This window comes from Acinonyx jubatus, chromosome D4 (assembly GCF_027475565.1).
Source record: "Acinonyx jubatus isolate Ajub_Pintada_27869175 chromosome D4, VMU_Ajub_asm_v1.0, whole genome shotgun sequence".
NCBI lineage: Eukaryota > Metazoa > Chordata > Mammalia > Carnivora > Felidae > Acinonyx > Acinonyx jubatus.
In genome coordinates this window covers 39,087,651-39,098,626 of record NC_069391.1, presented here as the reverse complement: position 1 = coordinate 39,098,626, position 10,976 = coordinate 39,087,651, and the positions used below count along the sequence as shown (strand labels likewise).

Sequence of the window (10,976 nt, the reverse complement as noted above, 5' to 3'; positions counted from 1 at the left end):
TGCTTTCAAAATGAGGAAACTGAGGCCCAGAGAAGGTCAAGCTTTTCCCCACATTGACAGAACTAGTAAACACTGGAGTCAGGATTAAAACCCAGAACGAAAGGCAATATGGCTACCAGGCCTGCACTCTTTAGCCATTATTCTTCAGGGCAGAGTTGAGAAAACTGACCACAGGCCAAGCACAACCAGTAGCCTGTTTCTGTACCTTTTTTCCCCCCAGGGGGCCGCCCTGCTTAGGGCCCCCGCAGGCCGGCTGCAGGGGTGCATAGTGGCAGCCGCAGGTGCCCGCCGAGCCCTCCACGCCTGGCCGGGGGCTCACCTGCGACAGGGAGACCATCCGTACGACCGCTGGTAGCCTTCGAAGATCTTGGTGGCTGTCAGCTGCCGGTAGGCCCTGGAAGCCAGAGGTTGCACCGCCCAGAAGGACCAGGAGGAAACAGCGGGAAGGTAGGCCCCGCCCTGTGCCGCCAGCCGCCCCGCCCACCGTAATCCGGCCGGGGCGCAGGGCAGGTAACTCTCATATATGAGGAGGGGGCGCTTCTCCTGTATCCAGCATCTCGTCCCCCAGGGCAGCCATGCGCACAGCCTCCCCCTCTCCCCCCCACATACATCTTGAGAGCTAAATGTTTTGCGGGTTTTAAAAGGTTGTAAGACAGGAAAAGAAGGATGAGAAGGAGTAGTGTATGTGTTCACAAAGACTAAAATATTTGCTATCTAACCCATTACAGAAAAACTGACCAATCCTTTCTGTGCTCTCAGCGGTTTCCGTGAGCACACAGGGAAAGGGGGTTATATTGCCCCCTGTTAGATGTTGCTGGGAAAATAAGGACAGCCCCCGTGGATGCAGGAGTGTGGATACTTAGAAAACTATGAAGCAGCCACAAAATCTCAAAGCATGAGCAGGTTCTGGGATTGTCACAAGCAAACAGAAGTGGCATTTGAACGACAGTCAACCAAAATCTCTGAGGGGGGGAAGGTACAACTGATATAGATTGTATATATATTGGCCAGAAACTTTCTCTTTATGAGTTTCAAAATTATTTGCATAGAATACTTTATGTATTGTATTAAATTATTTTAACATCTATATTTGTAGTTGTATATCTCAATAAGTATTTACACATTTTACCTCATTTGTTAATTTGTCAGAGAGTAGTATATTTTATTTATTTTGGTGCAGTTCTCACAAGTAGTCAATTACATATATTAAATAATTCATTAATATTTTATGTTACTAATTTATATTTTCTTTAGTTCTTTTTCCTAATTTCTTTTTTTGTTTTAATAACTACAGAACTGAAGATTATACATTTGCCACTATATAGAGCTTTAGTTACATTCAAAATATTTCGGGGGTGGGGGAGAGAGAGACTTGTGATGCTTTTTTTAAAAATTAGTATTAATGGAGGAGCGTCGGGTGGCTCATTCAGTTAAGTGTCCAACTCTTTTGATTTGGGCTCAGGTCATGATCTCACAGTTCATGAGCTTGAACTCCACATGGGGCTCTGTTGTGTCAGCACAGAGTCTGCTTGGGAATTCTCTCTCTCTTTCTCTCTCTCAAAATAAATAAGTAAACCTTAAAAAAATTATTATTAATGAAGCAATATTTTCTCGAAATAGCTCTTTAGAAGTATAAATAAAACAAATATACTAGACCATAAAACAAAGCAGATTCCAGCAATGATTTTAAAACAGACTATATTACAAATGAAATTCTATAATTGTATATATGTGCTGCAGAGTAATTGGGAATGGGAGGCAGATATAGAAGTAACAAAATCAGCCATGAGTTGATCATTGTTGAAGCCAAGTGATGTCTATATGGGGGCTCATTATACTAGTCTCTCTAATTTTGTAAATGGCTGACATTATTCATAATTTTAAATATTTAAAATAAAGCTTAAAAAGGGACTACATAGAGAAGTTCCAAATTTCAAGCTTGGCAAAATTTGGGGCAGTTGCAAGACAAGTTTAACAAACTGATTTTTTTTTCTCAATGTGAAAACAAAGCTACACAACTAAATTTGTGCCTGGTGATTTCAATCAAACATCAAAGCATCCCCCACTCCCCACAAAACAATATAGATACTGTCAGGGTCTGGGATTTTACTCCTACTTACAAGGTACTAAGATCCTGTTACCATTTTATAAATACTGGAAAAAGACACAAGACTCGTAAATCACAGAAGAGGACTTTATTACTCATGACACAACAAGCAGCATGAGCCTTATCCCAGATCCCATGGGGGTAACATAGAGGGGCCCAGAAGGATATAATACATACAATGAGTTTGTATTGCTAACAAGGAACACACTTGGGAATCTACTGTTTTTATAGTAAGTGGTAAGAGAGCCTGTACTTTGAACCCACATGTACCTATGACCCAGCCTCAACAATTACAAATTTTTAGATGATATGGTTCACCTACACTCTCACTCAATTATTCACACACACACCCAATAATTTAGAAGCAAACATATGACTTGATATAACTTCAACCCTCACGGTGTTCACTATAAACACAACCCAGAGAAATGGCATTAGGAAAGAATAGTCAGGAAGGAATTTGAATTCTTGGCATACCTAGCAAAAATGTGCAGGGATGTTCAGGACCTGTGGAAGATTGTTTTCCCCATCAATCCACCTGTTGCCCCTACCTGTCTTGGCTTCTAGCAAACTGTCACAAAAGTATGTCACTCTATTGGCCATTCTGATTACTTTAACCAACAGAGGCTAGAACTAAATTTCTCACACAAGGCTACTATCATCGGGACTCCAAACAACAAGATGAAATTAACCTCAAGTATTGACCTCAAATATGCGTTCCAGAGTCCTAGACCCAGGTGACTGTCCCAGGGAAGACCAGAGGACTCTATTTCAGACAGTCAGGATGTAGTCTAGCCTAAGGCCCATCCATTATTCATTTCACTAACCTGCTGATCTTTGGTGTCATTGCTAATAATTACAGGAGGCAATAGATGAGCCAAAAAACAACATCTATCCCTAATGGAGAGAGATTCCTTGGCCCATTTCTAGCCACATACAAGCATATAACCCAAGCAGGCACAGGTCACTCCTAACAGGATTTGTCATTAAACTTGATTTGGATCAACATTGCTACATTAGCTTGGTTAAGTCACATGGGCAGTGTCACTGAATGGTTGTAATTTCCTTTTCTATATGTGGCATATCCCTCTCAAGCATCAGAGAAGCACGTGATTTTGTAACAGAATGAAGTGAGGTTGTGCCAGTCCATGTGTTTGTACCTGTCTAGAGGGGCTCCATGTTGAGAGCTGCTATTGACGCACAGGCACAGCAGTATCATTTATGATCAGTCACATCCACAACCTGTCAAGTGCATCTGCTGTTTGACTTGAGTGATGGTGTTCGATCTAGGCGACAAAGAGAATATTTATGGCCTCCTCCCTTGTATATCTGTAGTCTCAGATGTTCCTACCACAGGTGCCAGGGTCGTTTAATCCATCAGTCTATAGTCTTCCAAGGGGTGGACCAGATAACAGACCAGGCCGCTAAATCATGGCTACTATCCCAAGAGTCAGTAAAAAATATGTTTCATCATAGGGAATATTGGCCAGAGTTATGAAAATGGCCTTGAGTTCTATGCAGTGAGTGAATAACAATGCCAATTTTCAGTATGGCATATACAGAGCAGCAGTTGAACAGCTCCAGCCTCCCCTCTCCCCTAACAGGTTTGAACTTAGCCAGACCATCAGTGAGCCAGGCCCCAGCATTAAGGTGCACCTCTGTGAACTAAGGACACCATTTAGCCAGGGGCTTTACTTCAGGTGGTATCATGTGAGTACAGTTTCCCCAAAGCAACAGCTACCACTTTTTCATATAAACTGAGATGCTGCTAGGGCCAGGCTACTTGGTCCTTAAATACCCAATTTCCAAGTGAGGAAAAACTTTCCAATTTGACAAGTGAGATATATTGGGCCTTTTCCTTATTGGTTGTCAAGCCTGAGTTAACCCACCCAAAATGGGGACCTCAGGCTGCAGAGTCACAGGTCTTTATAGGTCTTTTTTTTTTTAATATAATTTATTGTCAAATTGGCTTACATACAACACCCAGTGCTCATTCAGTTTCTCAAGATCCACATATGAGTGAAAACATATGACATCTGTCCTTCTCTGACTTATTTCACTCAGCATAATACCTTCCAGTTCCTTCCACATTGCTGCAAACAGCAGGATTTCATTCTTTCTCATTGCCAAGTAGTATTCCAATGTATATATAAACCACAATTTCTTTATCCATTCATCAGCTGATGGACATTTAGGCTCTTTCCATAATTTGGCTATTGTTGAAAGAGCTTCTATAAACACTGGGGTACACATGCCCTTATGCATCAGCACTCCTGTATCCCTCGGGTAAATTCCCAGCAGTGCTATTGCTGGGTCGTAGGTAGTTCTGTTTTTAATTTTTTGAGGACCCTCCACACTTTTTTCCAGAGCAGCTACACCAGTTTGCATTCCCACCAACAGTGCAGGAGGGTTCCTGTTTCTTTTTCAACAAGAGCTTGGCAACAGGTCAACAGCTGCATCTACTTCCCAAACCCCAGCTTTTTTAAAAGAGGTGCACTTGATGCCTGGGTCGGCAGGTGGCGATGTTGTACTAGGGAATTGCCTTTCTGACTTGTGCAATAGCGGTCTAAAGCTGTGATTTCCTTTTCTTCTCAGATTTTATATTCTTTTTGCTAGACCACCAGTAAGAAGACAGAGATTACCTCTCTACCACAGTCTTCGAATAGAAGAATCCCTTCTGGACTTCCTAAGTATTCACAATGCAAGCACATACAACATAAATATCAGTTATACATTCGGCAATGAAAGACAGTAGTACATTGAATCAGCCCAAAAAGCCCGCCCTACCAGGTCACTTTAATTTTCCTTCTTCACAGAAAAAGTTGTCCAAACCCCATCAGTTGATTTTTGGATGCTCCCCCCACCCCCAGCCCCCAGCAAGGATCCCAATCTTGGCAGTACTAACGTTTTGGGTAGGATCATTGTTTGGGGAACGCATCCTGTGCACTGTAGGATATTTACGGCATCCCTGCTCCTATCCACTAAATGCCAGTAGAACACACTCTCCCTCTTTTAGTCGTGACAGTCAAAGATATCTCTAGACATTGTCAAATGTCTTAGGGTCGGAAGGGGGGACTAAATCACCCTGGCTGAGGACCACTACACTATGGGAACATGGACCAATGGATTAAGAAGCCTAATAGGCATATAAAGGGAAGTCCAGAAGGTAAGGGGATGCAGATGGGAGAGGAGGAGGTAAGGCTTTGGAGGATGGCTTTTTTTTAAATCCTTGGTCTCCTCAAGACAGGCTTGGTACCAGTTTCCTTGCTCATATTATGCAGCTTCCTCCACAGTCCTCAGTGCCTTCAGCTACCCTTGCATCCAGCACCCCAACCCCCTCCACTAACTGAGCAGAATTGTAACCTGGGCAATTATGCACAACAGAGCTAAAAATATTTGAGCTTCCCCCTTCTTGAAGTTCCCCAAGCATACTCAGCTTTTTCCTGAAAGCAGCAGAAGTTGGGAAATGGGGGAGGGGAAGGGTCAGGAGGTGCAGAGGGACAGAGCAATTCCTTGTCCATAAACAAGGCCTTGCATCAACTTCCAGTTTCAAGCCCACAGCTTGGGCTCATCCAAATCAACACTTGTTTTTGATCCACTTAAGTTTCTATCTCCATATTGTTGACAGCATTTATTTAAACTTTGGGGATTCCTTGACTCAGCAGCTACAGCCACTTTTGGCCACCCCACTGTCATATAACATCCCTTTCTCATTCTACTCTCGAGGAGAGTGAGCACAACCAAAACATCGTTTGGGTAAATTGTTTCAACCCTGTTTCTTATCACTTAGCTTCTAAATAAACATTAACAGGATGGCAGTGGAGGACACTTACTGTGCCCCTTGATCACCACTTGGGTAACAGCATTTGCTACTAGATCCTGGAAGTCCTCTCTTGCCCACTAACATAACCCATAGGGTCTTCCAGAAAGGATTGTCTCTGCCAGCATCCCATCACGTCACCAAAAGTGTCAGCAACTAAGATTTTACCGTACACAAGCTAATAAATAAGCCTCTTACTGTTTCATGGATGTTGGCAGAAGACACAAGATTCTTGGGTCAGAGATAAAGTATTTTATTACTCATACACAGCAAGTAGCATGAAAATAATGTCACATTGGTTCCCTGTGGGGACAACAGGTAGAGGGCCCAGGTGGATGCTATGCATACAGTGAGTCTGCTTTGTAGCTTAGGAAAAATGAGTTTGGGGAACGCACTGCTTTTACAGTGACTATAAGACGGGTCAAAAAGAAATACCCCGAATGAAGGACAAAGTGACTAATGGGTGGAAAAGAATGAAGAGAGCACAAGGGCAGAGGGGCCGTAGTAAGATTTTTAAATAGTAGTTAATCTAACCATGAAAGCAGTCTCCTCATAAACTGGAAACAGAAATGAGCCCAACTAGTGACAAATTTGCTGTTTTTCTAACTCTCATTTGTTGATGTTACCAAACCATTTTCTTGGGGAAAAAAAAAAAAATCAAGTCAGGAGCAGCAGCCTCAGAACAATGACATTACTGCCCCCAACTTCCAATATTTTTATCCCCCAGGATGAGGAGCATCTTTACCGATGTTTACCTAAACTACAGGGCTGCATCAGGGGTTTTTTATTCTATGATTAGGGAGAAGAAGCCCTGAAAATAAGTGAATAAGGAATTCTAGACGGTGATAGACCAAAGTTCTCTCCTAGAACACTGATGTTCCTCTTCTTTTCTGCAGAGAATAAATGATTTATAGCCTCAGAATATCCCATGATTTCACTTAAATAAAATTCTACATCATTGCATCGAGGTTAAAAGCACCAGCTCTGGAGTTATATCACCCTTAGTTCAAACCCCAGCATCACCATTTGCCAGTTGAAGTGTCAGAATCATCCTGAATCTCACTTTCCTTATCTGTGGAATGGTAAGAATGTCACCAGCCTCAAAGGGTTGTTGTGAAGATTCAATGGGACATTTGATCACATTTGGCTTTTTTCACTATTTAAGTTGGGGGGGTGGCAGTGTTAACTGTAAAACAGATGGCCAGCGGGTCTGGGGAAAGCAGCTCAAGGATTCAGGCACTTGGGTGGTAAGAAAAGAAGCACAAACATTAAGTACAGGAGAGGCGTGGAAGGGGGTACCAGTTGGATACTTGAGAGGGAGGGCGAAGATGAAGTTAAGCACTGACTTTCCTTATTATCAATATATAGCATTTTTTAAAGGAACAGAAAACATTTATTTCAAACTTCCTCTAGTATGAGGAAGACACATTCAGCAATGAACGTAGGTATTCTAGAGTCCCCTCAAGCATTTCAGGAAGGACCACCTTATGCTTCACTCATTGCCAGATGTTTCCCCTCTGTACCGTGCTAGAGAACACTGAACGGAGTGTAATGGAGAAGGGGGCAGAAAGAAAGTGACAGTAAGAAAGAGTCAAGAAACTCATACTGAGCACCTGCCATGTGCCAGGCTCCAGGTTAGGGGTGATGAACAAAGTGACATGGTCTCGCCCTATGGAGCATATATCTCCAGGTAGCAGTTCCCTGGTGCCAGTCTGTGGGCCTGCTAGCGCTGAATCACCTGTAGAATTTAAATTCCTCAGACTCTGAGCACAGATCCTACCCCTCACCTAATTAATCAGACATTCTAGGAGGTGGGGGACACCAGAGGCAGTATTCTTAATAGGTGCTCTCTGTGATTCCAAGAAACACTCAGTTTGGAACCACCACTAGTGTTTCTCAAAAGGTGGTCAGACTGTCAAACTCAGTCTCTCCAGAACAGCATATGAATGTGCTCTCAGACCGCCTTTCTCTGACACCATTTCTTTTTTCTTAAATAATATGTGTGCAAGGGGCACCTGGGTGGCTCAGTCGGTTGAGCATCCGACTTCGGCTCAGGTCATGATCTCACAGTTCATGAGTTCAAGCCCCACGTTGGGCTCTGTGCTGACAGCTCAGAGGCTGAAGCCTGCTTCGGATTCTGTGTCTCCCTCTCTCTGCCCCTTCCCTGCTCACGCTCTGTCTCTCTGTCTCTCAAAAAATGAATAAACGTTAAAAAAATTTTTTTAAATAATATGTGTGTGAGTGCATTATAAATTGGAAAGCGTGATACAAAGTTAATTGGGTACAGTTTTTAGGACCTTTCTATACCAAGGAAGTCCAGTTTATACAAGTAACTGAAGTCAGTGTGAACTACAATAAGGCATTCCTCGGAGCATAACAGGTCTCTGACCACATCTTCATGGTTCTACTTACAGTAGTAGAAACTTCTGGCAGTGAGGCTACTAGAATAGTACAGTCACCTCAACTGAAGGTCCTTCTGCCACTGGCCCCTGGAGTGATCTGCGGTGCCTGAGCAGCTCCACAGCTGGCTGGCTGGCTTCCTCTCACAAGGTCCATAAGGTTTATACATTCCTCTAGACCTCTCGCAGAGTCTTTTGTACCATGGCAGAAATGTTTATCAGGTGGGCCCTGTATAAGCATAGTAATATGGTTCTAAAGCCCTTAAATGTTTAGCTTTTGCAACACACCATAAGACCCAAATTCAAGATGTGAGATTCAGAGTGAAGAAGAAACTGGATGGGAAGGAGGGGATAGACTGATGGTTAGAAAAGATGACGAATTCTCATTTTAGATGTGAAGAATGGCAGGTGTCTTTGGAATATCCAGGTGGTTGAGACCCCACAAGTGGCTGGAAATAAAACATGTGGAGACCTGAAGAGAGTTAAGAACAGTGACAGAGACCCAGCAGGCTTCAGCTACAGGTAACAGGGAGTCTGCACAGAGAAAATAAATGAATAAAAGCTCATCAGCATATGGAATCACATGTAAAGGGAGAGGAGAAAAAGTATAGTGAAAGAGCCTAAGAAAGAGAGATCAAAGACAGAGAGGTGATGAAAGCAGAGGGCTCTAAAGCCAAAAGGAGGTTAAAATTTCAAGGAAAGACTAGTCACCAGTGTCAAGTAACACAGAGCAGTCAGTGAGGACAAGAACAGAGGGCAGGCCAGTGGATTTGCAATCTGCATGTCACTGGTGACTTTCTAGAGGGGAACAAAGCCGAGTGATGTGGGTACTACAGGTTTCTCATGCTTTCTCAAAGTAGAGTGTTCCTATGAAACCAAAATGGCAGAAAGCAAAGAAGCAATTACCATTAATTTCTGTGGAAAAGTTTTTCAGCATTCCCAGACCCAAAATACAGCTTCTCTTAGGCTATTCTTAGGACACATCTTACTAATAGATGCACCCAATAAATCCAGATACAAGCACAGATGCTCACAGACACAGTCCAAAGCTACAGCGGCTTGATGCTGAGGTGCTGAGCGTAGTTCGCAGGGAAGGAGCTTGATGGGGCCCCTCTCATCTGGAACAGCTTGCTGCAAAACAAACACTGAATGTTATTTTCACTTTTCATCTTTTTTGTAACAGCAAAATTCCTCTTCAGATTTCTTTCAGTTAGCGAAAACAGGTACTAAGGTAGGTCTTTCATAAAATCAAAGTGGCAGAACACCAACTCTTAAATGTGTTTCCTTCATGGTTTTGACCAGTGTTTATTAATAAATTCCAGTTCCCTTTAGAGTTTTGATTTCATTATTTTCTGTCAAGGATTATCAGTTATTGTGTTATATGCCTGTTTTCATTGAACATTATCACCTAACTTCCAAAGGAATTCTATTATTATTATTTTTCAGAGTTTGTGGTGAACCTCTGGCATGGGATAGACACTCAAGGAAAATTTCTTCAAAGAATGTGCAAAGGAAGAATGAATGAACGTGAATTTAGAAAGTGTGTGGAAAGTCTTTTCCCATATTGGAAATATAGTATCTCATTTTTCAAAGTTAAATACAACCCTTTATATTTAAAAACTAGATATAATTAGGGATAGCTTGTACCCTAGAATAGTATAATGAGAAAAGTATGGACTTGGGAAACAGGCAGGCATGAGGACTGAATCCCAGCTATAGCATTTCATATCTGCAAAATGGGGTAATATTTGTCACTTCACAGGACAGATGGCAGAGTTGATTAAGATATTGAAAGATCCAATCATACGGCCCTACACAGAGGAACAGAATGGCAACTAACTGGTACCAATGGGAATTAGTATTAGCTATTCATCTTATAAGCTGTTTATTCAGATACTCAAGATAGAAAACTACAGTAGTTTTCCATATAAATCGTCAGGAAAACCTCACCACCTTGGATCTAGAAAGATTTAATCACTTCTTTCTAGTCAGCTTTGCTAGAGAGGGTGCAACTCGAATCACCCAACAAAAGCAGGTCTGGTGAAGAAGGTCCATTCAGCGTCAACTCTCGGCCATTTCTCTCATTTCTAACCGGTGAACAGCCTGCATTATAAATCGTTGTCACACGTTAAAAAAAAAAATTTTTTTTTTACACCAGAAACTGCATTCCTAACCATGGAAACGTCGGAGTCCTATTATAATTCAGCGTGGTTCCGAGGCCCACTTGGCACGCTTTGCAAGGAATTAAGGCGGGAGTAGAGGTCGGGGGTGGGCACAAGGGGGTGAGAGGGGCGTGGCGGTGGGGACAGGGGCCAAGTGACCACACGTACTGGAGCAGCTGAAGAACGAAAACTCTCCCTTTATGGCCAAATCATTTTTTAAAGCAAAAAAGAAAAACAACTACATTTCTTCCCCACCCCTTCCTGGCGCGAGCCGGACAGTCACACCCTATACCTCAAAGCGAGCGAAAGTCACTCTGCTCCCAGGACGGGGCCCGCCGAAGTGGTACTGGCCCGAGCACGCGTCCGCCCGCTTCCTGCGGCTGGGCCCTTAGCCTCCGCCCCCTCCCGCCAGGGGCGAAGTCGCTCCAGCCGGGCGGGGCGGGGCAGCCGGGAGAGACTCCGCCCCACCTCTCGGGCCGCTACCCCGC

At 43.2% G+C, this 10,976-nt stretch overlaps 1 long non-coding RNA gene across 1 annotated transcript; it reads right to left on the bottom strand.

The window, feature by feature from the left end:
• Positions 1–2,180: 2,180 nt before the first annotated feature.
• Positions 2,181–10,973, bottom strand: LOC106976093 (uncharacterized). Its single transcript, XR_008291141.1, has 2 exons — positions 10,781–10,973; positions 2,181–9,457 (listed from the first exon to the last, which is right to left on the bottom strand). It is a non-coding gene; the product is annotated as an uncharacterized LOC106976093 (long non-coding RNA).
• Between the last annotated feature and the right edge of the window lie 3 nt (positions 10,974–10,976).